The sequence below is a fragment of the Bubalus bubalis genome, chromosome X (assembly GCF_019923935.1).
Source record: "Bubalus bubalis isolate 160015118507 breed Murrah chromosome X, NDDB_SH_1, whole genome shotgun sequence".
Classification (NCBI taxonomy): Eukaryota; Metazoa; Chordata; class Mammalia; order Artiodactyla; family Bovidae; genus Bubalus; species Bubalus bubalis.
In genome coordinates this window covers 20,329,051-20,338,291 of record NC_059181.1, presented here as the reverse complement: position 1 = coordinate 20,338,291, position 9,241 = coordinate 20,329,051, and the positions used below count along the sequence as shown (strand labels likewise).

Here is a 9,241-nt window from a genome sequence, read left to right as displayed (position 1 = left end):
CAGCCCATGGGGTCACAAAGAGTTGGACATGACTTATGACTGATCAACAAAGAACAACTAACCACCAGCTGGCAAAGTACTGTTTGCAGATGGGGAAAGCACCCTCCCCACTACCAAGGAGCGTGGTGATTGGCAGCCTGGAAGCTGAGTCATGTAATGAGATGTGGGAGCCAGTAGGATACGGGTGAGGCACAGGTCCTGTTAGAGCTTCTATGTACAAAAGGACAAAAATGAAATTCTTACTGTAGACCACAAACATTTTCTATTTAAGATGTGACCAGCTAAATATACAACATTGATTCAGGAAATGAATTATTCCTGGTATTTTCTCATAACAAATGAAGGGGAAAATATCTTCTGGATAGGTAAGTCGCATCCTTGTTTCTTTTCCTACAAGGGTAACCATTTTGAAACAATATTGATGATGAAAATAAATTAACAACTAGAAATTCTACAGGGCATCCTATATCAATTTCACAAATACCCCCACCCCCCTATATTTTTCAAACTACATTTTCACCATAATGTTATAGCCATAAAGCCAGGGAAGTATCTATCTATAGTAATATCAGCTCAGTCGCTAAGTCGTGTCCGACTCTTTGCCACCCCATGAATCGCAGCACGCCAGGCCTCCCTGTCCATCACCAACTCCCGGAGTTCACTCAAACTCACGTCCATGGAGTCAGTGATGCCATCCAGCCATCTCATCCTCTGTCGTCCCCTTCTCCTCCTACCTCCAATCCCTCCCAGCATCAGAGTCTTTTCTAATGAGTCAACTCTTCGCATGAGGTGGTCAAAGTATTGGAGTTTCAGCTTTAGCATCAGTCCTTCCAAAGAACACCCAGGACTGATCTCCTTTAGAATGGACTGGTTGGATATCCTTGCAGTCCAAGGGACTCTCAAGAGTCTTCTCCAACACCACAGTTCAAAAGCATCAATTCTTTGGCACTCAGCTTTCTTCACAGTCCAACTCTCACATCCATACATGACCACTGGAAAAACCATAATCTTGACTAGACAGACGTTTGTTGGCAAAGTAATGCCTCTGCTTTTTAGTATGCTATCTAGGTTCATCATAACTTTCCTTCCAAGGAGTGAGTGTCTTTTAATTTCATGGCTGCAATCACCATCTGCAGTGATTTTGGAGCCCCAAAAATAAAGTCTGACACCATTTCCACTGTTTCCCCATCTATTACCCATGAAATGATGGGACCAGATGTCATGATCTTATTTTTTTGAATGTTGAGCTTTAAGCCAACTTTTTCACTCTTCTCTTTCACTTTTATCAAGAGGCTGGCTTGGAGAATTTTGAGCATTACTTTCATCCAAGCCTGGCTTGGAGAATTTTGAGCATTACTTTACTAGTGTGTGAGATGAGTGCAATTGTGTGGTAGTTTGAGCATTCTTGGGCATTGTCTTTCTTTGGGATTGGAATGAAAACTGACCTTTTCCAGTCCTGTGGCCACTGCTGAGTTTTCCAAATTTGCTGGCATATTGAGTGCAGCACTTTCACAGCATCAACTTTCAGGATTTGAAATAGTTCAACTGGAATTCCATCACCTCCACTAACTTTGTTAATAGTGATGCTTTCTAAGGCCCACTTGACTTCACATTCCAGGATGTCTGGCTCTAGGTCAGTGATCACACCATCGTGATTATCTGGGTCATGAAGATCTTTTTTGTACAGTTCTTCTGTGTATTCTTGCCATCTCTTCTTAATATCTTCTGCTTCTGTTAGGTCCATACCATTTCTGTCCTTTATCGAGCCCATCTTTGCATGAAATGTTCCCTTGGTATCTCTAATTTTCTTGAAGAGATCTCTAGTCTTTCCCATTCTGTTGTTTTCCTCTATTTCTTTGCATTGATCGCTGAGGAAGGCTTTCTTATCTCTCCTTGGTATTCTTTGGAACTCTGCATTCAGATGCTTATATCTTTCCTTTTCTCCTTAGCTTTTTGCTTCTCTTCTTTTCACAGCTATTTGTATGGCCTCCCCAGACAGCCATTTTGCTTTTTTGCATTTCTTTTCCATGGGGATGGTCTTGATCCCTGTCTCCTGTGCAATGTCACGAACCTCAGTCCATAGTTCATCAGGCACTCTATCAGATCTAGTCCCTTAAATCTATTTCTCACTTCCACTGTATAATCATAAGGGATTTGATTTAGGTCATACCTGAATGGTCTAGTGGTTTTCCCTACTTCCTTCAATTTCAGTCTGAATTTGGCAATAAGGAGTTCATGATCTGAGCCACAGTCAGCTCCTGGTCTTGTTTTTGTTGACTGTATAAGCTTCTCCATCTTTGGCTGCAAAGAATATAATCAATCTGATTTCGGTGTTGACCATCTGGTGATGTCCATATGTAGAGTCTTCTCTTGTGTTGTTGCAAGAGGGTGTTTGCTATGACCAGTGCATTTTCTTGGCAAAACTCTATTAGCCTTTGCCCTGTTCATTCCGTATTCCAAGGCCAAATTTGCCTGTTACCCCAGGTGTTTCCTGACTTCCTACTTTTGCATTCCAGTCCCCTATAATGAAAAGGACATCTTTTTTGGGTGTTAGTTCTAAAAGGTCTGGTAGGTCTTCATAGAACCATTCAACTTCAGCTTCTTCAGCGCTACTGGTTGGGGCATAGACTTGGATTACCGTGATATTGAATGGTTTGCCTTGGAAACGAACAGAGATCATTCTGTCGTTTTTGAGATTGCATCCAAGTACTGCATTTCGGACTCTTTTGTTGACCATGATGGCTACTCCATTTCTTCTAAGGGATTCCTGCCTGCAGTAGTAGATACAATGGTCATCTGAGTTAAATTCACCCATTCCAGTCCATTTTAGTTCACTGATTCCTAGAATGTCGACGTTCACTCTTGCCATCTCCTGTTTGACCACTTCCAATTTGCCTTGATTCATGGACCTGACATTCCAGGTTCCTATGCAATATTGCTCTTTACAGCATTGGACCTTGCTTCTATCACCAGTCACATCCACAACTGGGTATTGTTTTTGCTTTGGCTCCATCCCTTCATTCTCTCTGGAGTTCTTTTTCCACTGATCTCCATTAGCACATTGGGTATCTACCGACCTGGGGAGTTCCTCTTTCAGATCCTATCATTTTGCCTTTTCATACTGTTCATGGGGTTCTCAAGGCAAGAATACCGAAGTGGTTTGCCATTCCCTTCTCCAGTGGACCACATTCTGTCAGACCTCTCCACCATGACCCACCTGTCTTGGGTGGCCCCACAGGCATGGCTTAGTTTCACTGAGTTAGACAAGGCTGTGGTCCCTGTGATTAGATTGATTAGTTTTCTGTGATTATGGTTTGTGTGTCTGCCCTCTGATGCCTCTTGCAAGACCTACTGTCTTACTTGGGTTTCTCTTACCTTGGACGTGGGGGTATCTCTTCAGGACTGCTCCAGCAAGGTGTAGCCTCTGCTCCTTACCTTGGAGGAGGGGTATCTCCTCACAAGTACCCCTCCTGACCTTGAACTTGGAGTAGCTCCTTTCGGCCCTCCTGCGCCTGCGAAGCTGCTGCTCCTCGGACATGGGGTAGCTCCTCCTGGCCGCTGCCCCTGGCCTCGGGCGTGGGGTAACTCCTCCCGGCCGCCGCCCCTGGCCTTGGGCGTGGGCTAGCTCCTCCTGGGGGCCGCCCCTGGCCTCGGGCGTGGGGCAGCTCCTCCGGGCCGCCGCCCCTGGCCTCGGGCGTGGGGTAGCTCCTCCCGGCCGCCGCCCCTGGCCTCGGACGTGGGGTAGCTCCTCCTGGCCGCCGCCCCTGACCTCGGACGTAGGGTAGCTCCTCCCTGCCGCCGCCCCTGGCCTCGGGCGTGGGGTAGCTCCTCCCGGCAGCCATCCCTGGTCTCGGGGTTGCAGTAGCTCCTCCCGGCCACCGCCCCTGGCCTCAGGCATGGGGTAGCTCCTCCCGGCTGCTGCCCCTGGCCTCGGGGTTGCAGTAGCTCCTCCCCGCCGCCACCGCTGGCGTCGGGCGTGGGGTAGCTCCTCCTGGCCGCCACCCCTGGCCTCGGACGTGGGGTAGCTCCTCCCGGCCGCTGCCTCTGGCCTCGGGTGTGGGGTAGCTCCTCCCGGCCGCCGCCCCTGACATCGGACGTAGGGTAGCTCCTCCCGGCTGCCGCCCCTGGCCTCGGGGTTGCAGTAGCTCCTCCCGGCTGCTGCCCCTGGCCTCGGGCGTGGGGTAGCTCCTGCCGGCCTCCGCCCCTGGTCTCATGGTTGCAGTAGCTCCTCCCGGCTGCCACCGCTGGCGTCGGGCATGGGGTAGCTCCTCCCGGCCGCGCCCCTGGCCTCGGGGCTGCAGTAGCTCCTCCCGGCTGCTGCCCCTGGCCTCGGACGTGGGGTAGCTCCTCCCGGCTGCCGCCCCTGGCCTCGGGTGTGGTGGTAGCTCCTCCCGGCCGCTGCCCCTGACCTTGGACATGGGGTAGCTCCTCCTGGCAGCCACCCCTGGTCTCAGGGTTGCAGTAGCTCCTCCCGGCCGCCACCCCTGTTGTCGGACGTGGGGTAGCTCCTCCCGGCTGCTGCCCCTGGCCTTGGGCGTGGGGTAGCTCCTCCTGGCCGCCGCCCCTGGCCTCGGGCGTGGGGTAGCTCCTCCCGGCTGCCGCCCCTGGCCTCAGGCGTCGGGTACCACCTCCCGGCCTCCGCCCCTGACCTCGGACGTGGGGTAGGTCCTCCCGGCCGCCGCCCCTGGCCTCGGGCGTGGGGTAGCTCCTCCCGGCTGCTGCCCCTGGCCTCAGGCGTCGGGTACCACCTCCTGGCCTCCGCCCCTGACCTCGGGCGTGGGGTAGGTCCTCCCGGCTGCCGCCCCTGGCCTCGGGCATGGGGTAGCTCCTCCCAGCCGCGGCCCCTGGCCTCGGGCATGGGGTAGCTCCTCCCGGCTGCCGCCCCTGGCCTCAGGCGTCGGGTACCACCTCCCGGCCTCCGCCCCTGACCTCGGACATGGGGTAGGTCCTCCCGGCCGCCGCCCCTGACCTGGGACATGGGGTAGCTCCTCCCGGCCGCCGCCCCTGGCCTCGGGTGTGGCGTAGCTCCTCCTGGCCACCGCCCCTGGCCTCGGGTGTGGGGTAGGTCCTCCCAGCCGCCGCCCCTGGCCTCAGGCGTGGGGTAGCTCCTCCTGGCAGCCGCCCCGGGTCTCGGGGTTGCAGTAGCTCCTCCCAGCCACCGCCCCTGGCCTCGGGCGTGGGGTAGCTCCTCCTGACCGCTGCGCCTGACCTCTGACGTAAGGTTGCTCCTCCTGGCCGCGGCCCCTGACCTCGGACATGGGGTAGCTCCTCCCGGCCACAGCCCCTGACCTCTGACGTAAGGTTGCTCCTCCCGGCCGCTGCCTCTGACCTCGGACGTGGGGTAGCTCCTCTCGGCCACGCTTCTGCGTGGTCTGTTGCAGCCGGCTTATACGGTTATATATAAATAAATATACCTATACAAATATAAATATTACATGATTAATGATACTTGTGCTCCATATACAATTAATATACAAGATTACTATCACTATGAGGGCTTGTTTTTATTTCTAAAATAGATATGTCCCTAGAAAAAACTTGATCAGACCCAGATTTCCCTTTTCTATAAAAGCAGCATGTTTTCATCTATTAGGAGTTTTTGAAAGCTCCAATAAAATATCCTCATGGTTAAACCCCACGGCTCCAGAGCACCCGAGACTGTTAGTCTTGTTTATGTAAGTCATTGCAAACTGAACACAACTTGGGGCTTAAGTATCAGTTCAATAAGAAAGTACTCTTGAATGAATTGATAAAAAGAGCAAAAGAGAAAGAGAACTTGAACATAATGTGTAATCAATACCAATGATTTGGTAGCCTGCTAGGCTCTGCAGTGAAAATGGCAAATAGGGTAACAGCATCAAGAAGGAAGAGGAAATGAAAGCACCAGCAACAGAAATGTGGCTGAGTAAGTCACTATATGATGTCCTGAGATGCCCTGAGGTTGAAGGGTGGCAAACAAGTCTCTCCCATTGGGTGGATTCCCTGCCACGGTGAGTTGGGGGTGATTGGAGCATAGAAAAGGGCAAAAGTAGTTTCACCACTATAAATGTAAAAATGTCTTGAAAGTGGCAGAGAGATCTAGGTGTCCACTGATATTCACGTTCCCTCCTCTTCCTCAGTAATAAAACCTCTGAATTATAACTAGCTGCACAACTACTCCTCTTGCAGCTCACAGTAGCCCTGTGACTAAATTCTGGCTAAAGGTCATTAAGCAAAACAGTGTATATAATTTGTGATGAGCGACCCTGAAGGGAGAGGTCAGCTACTTCTTTCTTTCCCTTTTCCTCTTTCTTCTAGCTGCAATGCAGATGTAATGGCTGGAGCAGGAGTGGCCACCTTGCACCATGAGGTGGAAGCTGTGTGTTATTAGGAACCTAGGCCCACAGAGCCACCACAGTAGACTTGGGTTGCTGACATTTCTGAGGGGAGAAAACAAAACCACTTCTTGTCCTTTGGGGGTTTTGTTACCCATCAGTACAGTTCAGTTCAGTCGCTCAGTCATGTCTGACTCTTTGCGACCCCATGAATTGCAGCACACCACGCCTCCCTGCCCATCACCAACTCCCAGAGTCCACCCAAACCAATGTCCATTGAGTCGGTGATGCCATCCAGCCATCTCATCCTCTGTCGTCCCCTTCTCCTACTGCCCTCAATCTTTCCCAGCATCAGGGTCTTTTCAAATGAGTCAACTCTTTGCATCAGGTGGCCAAAGTATTGGAGTTTCAGCTTCAACATCAGTCCTTCCAAAGAACACCCAGAACTGATCTCCTTTAGGATGGACTGGTTGGATCTCCTTGCAGTTCAAGAGATTCTCAAGAGTCTTGTCCAACACCACAGTTCAAAAGCATCAATCCTTCAGCGCTTAGCTCTCTTTATAGTCCAATTCTCATATCCATACATGACTACTGGAAATAAAACATAACCTTGACTAGACGGACCTTTGTTGGCAAAGTAATGCCTCTGCTTTTTAGTATGCTGTCTAGGTTGGTCATAACTTTCCTTCCAAGGAGTAAGCATCTTTTAATTTCATGGCTGCAATCACCATCTGCAGTTATTTTGGAGCTCCAAAAAATAAAGTCTGACACTGTTTCCACTGTTTCCCCATCTATTCCCATGAAGTGATGGGACTGGATGCCATGATCTTAGTTTTCTGTGTGTTGAGCTTTAAGCCAACTTTTTCACTCTCCACTTTCACTTTCATCAGGAGGCTTTTGAGTTCCTCTTCACTTTCTGCCATAAGGGTGGTGTCATCTGCATATCTGAGGTTATTGATATTTCTCCCAGCAATCTTGATTCCAGCTTGTGCTTCCTCCAGCCCAGCATTTCTCATGATGTACTCTGCATGTAAGTTAAATAAACATGGTGACAAAATACAGCCTTGACGTACTCCTTTTCCTATTTGGAACCAGTCTATTGTTTCATGTCCAGTTCTAACTGTTGCTTCCTGACCTGCATACAGGTTTCTCAAGAGGCCGGTCAGGTGGTCTGGTATTCCCATCTCTTTCAGAATTTTCCACAGTTTATTGTGATCCACACAGTCAAAGGCTTTGGCATAGTCAATAAAGCAGAAATAGATGTTTTTCTGGAACTCTCTTGCTTTTTCCTTGATCCAGCGGATGTTGGCAATTTGATCTCTGGTGCCTCTGCCTTTTCTAAAACCAGCTTGAACATCTGGAAGTTCATGGTTCACATATTGCTGAAGCCTGGCTTGGAGAATTTTGAGCATTACTTTACTAGCATGTGAGATGAGTGCAATTGTGTGGTAGTTTGAGCATTCTTTGGCATTGCCTTTCTTTGGGATGAGAATGAAAACTGACCCTTTCCAGTCCTGTGGCCACTACTGAGTTTTCCCAATTTGCTGGCATATTGAGAGCAGCACTTTCACAGCCTCATCTTTCAGGATTTGAAAGCTGAAGTTTATTTTGACTACTAAAACAGCTATTCAATGGAAATGAATATGAGATCTTCGAGTTATTTACTGGAAATAGATTTTCCTTTTTGATCAACAACCATATCCAGTTCTTCTGTTTAGAACTGCAGTCATTCTGAATCTCTCTCCTCCTACCTGCACAGAAAGGATGGATACTTGCTTCCATGGTGAGCTAGAGCATGGACACATGTGTGAAGGCAGGTCATTTGAGTATGGAAAAGGGACCAGTGAACAATTTAGAATTTATTTAGAAATCATTCTAGGTTAACAGTAGTAGCTCATCCAGTCTAATGGTGGCAGTGGCTGAGGCAAGGTTCAGGACAGGACAGTGGTAGGTGTCCTGACCAAACTTTTTTTTTTCAGGTTTTAAAACTTTTTATTTGCATATTAAAAAAATTGTGCATTCCAATAATTAAAATCATTAGAACAACAACAAAAAAATGGCACTCTGATTAAACTGCATTTTACAGCCCGCAGAACACCTTGGACCAGCTTTTTACTCTAGATTTCACTGTCGTCCCACCCAGCTTCCTCCTTCACCAACATGCAAGTTCTTTTCCTTCCCTGCCAGCCACACAGGCAGATGGGAGAGGCAGGCGCAGCCTACGTTGTCAGTAGTTCTCCATTCTTTGATGTGAAAAGGGGTAGCACGGTCATTTAAACTCGATCCAACCTCTTTGCATCTTACAAAGTTAAACAGCTAAAAGAAGTAAAATAAGAAGGCAATGCTTGTGGAATGTACAGTGCATACTGGTGGCGCACACTTCATTACGACTCGCCTGCTTGCTTCTCCTGTTCAATCGTTTCTTTCGAAGGCAGTGGCTTTTTCTCTTGCGTTTCCATTTTCTTCAATTTCGACTTATCGAACTTCTCAGTCTCAGCCATTTCGGGTTTGTCAGATATGGTTGTAGAGGGCATGGAGCGAACTGCGAGCAAGTGAAGTCAGGTCTGCGCTGTGGCCACCGCCGAGTGCCCCTGACCAAACTTTTTTATGGCATGTTTTTCTGTCATGCTCACCTACTTTTCTCTTACTGTTTCTCCAAGCCAATTTCCACAGCCTTCTAACTGAATATGTGAAATATCCAGCATCCTTCCAGTGACGGGTCAGTATCTACTGCTTAGAATCATAAACTAGACTCACACAGAAATTGGTATTTGGGCATGAGTTTTAACAAATAGCCTTAGGGAAATGGAGGCTCTCTGAAGGGAGTTATTTGTCCTCGTTGGGTCTGAAGGCAGTGTGAGGGGTGGGACTGTAGCAGTCACTGGCAAACTGGCAAACTATTCATCTAGGGTCACCAGGAATAACGT

At 49.2% G+C, this 9,241-nt stretch overlaps 1 pseudogene; it reads right to left on the bottom strand.

The window, feature by feature from the left end:
- Positions 1 to 8,280: 8,280 nt before the first annotated feature.
- LOC102403628 lies at positions 8,281 to 8,941 on the bottom strand (annotated as a pseudogene).
- Positions 8,942 to 9,241: the final 300 nt, after the last annotated feature.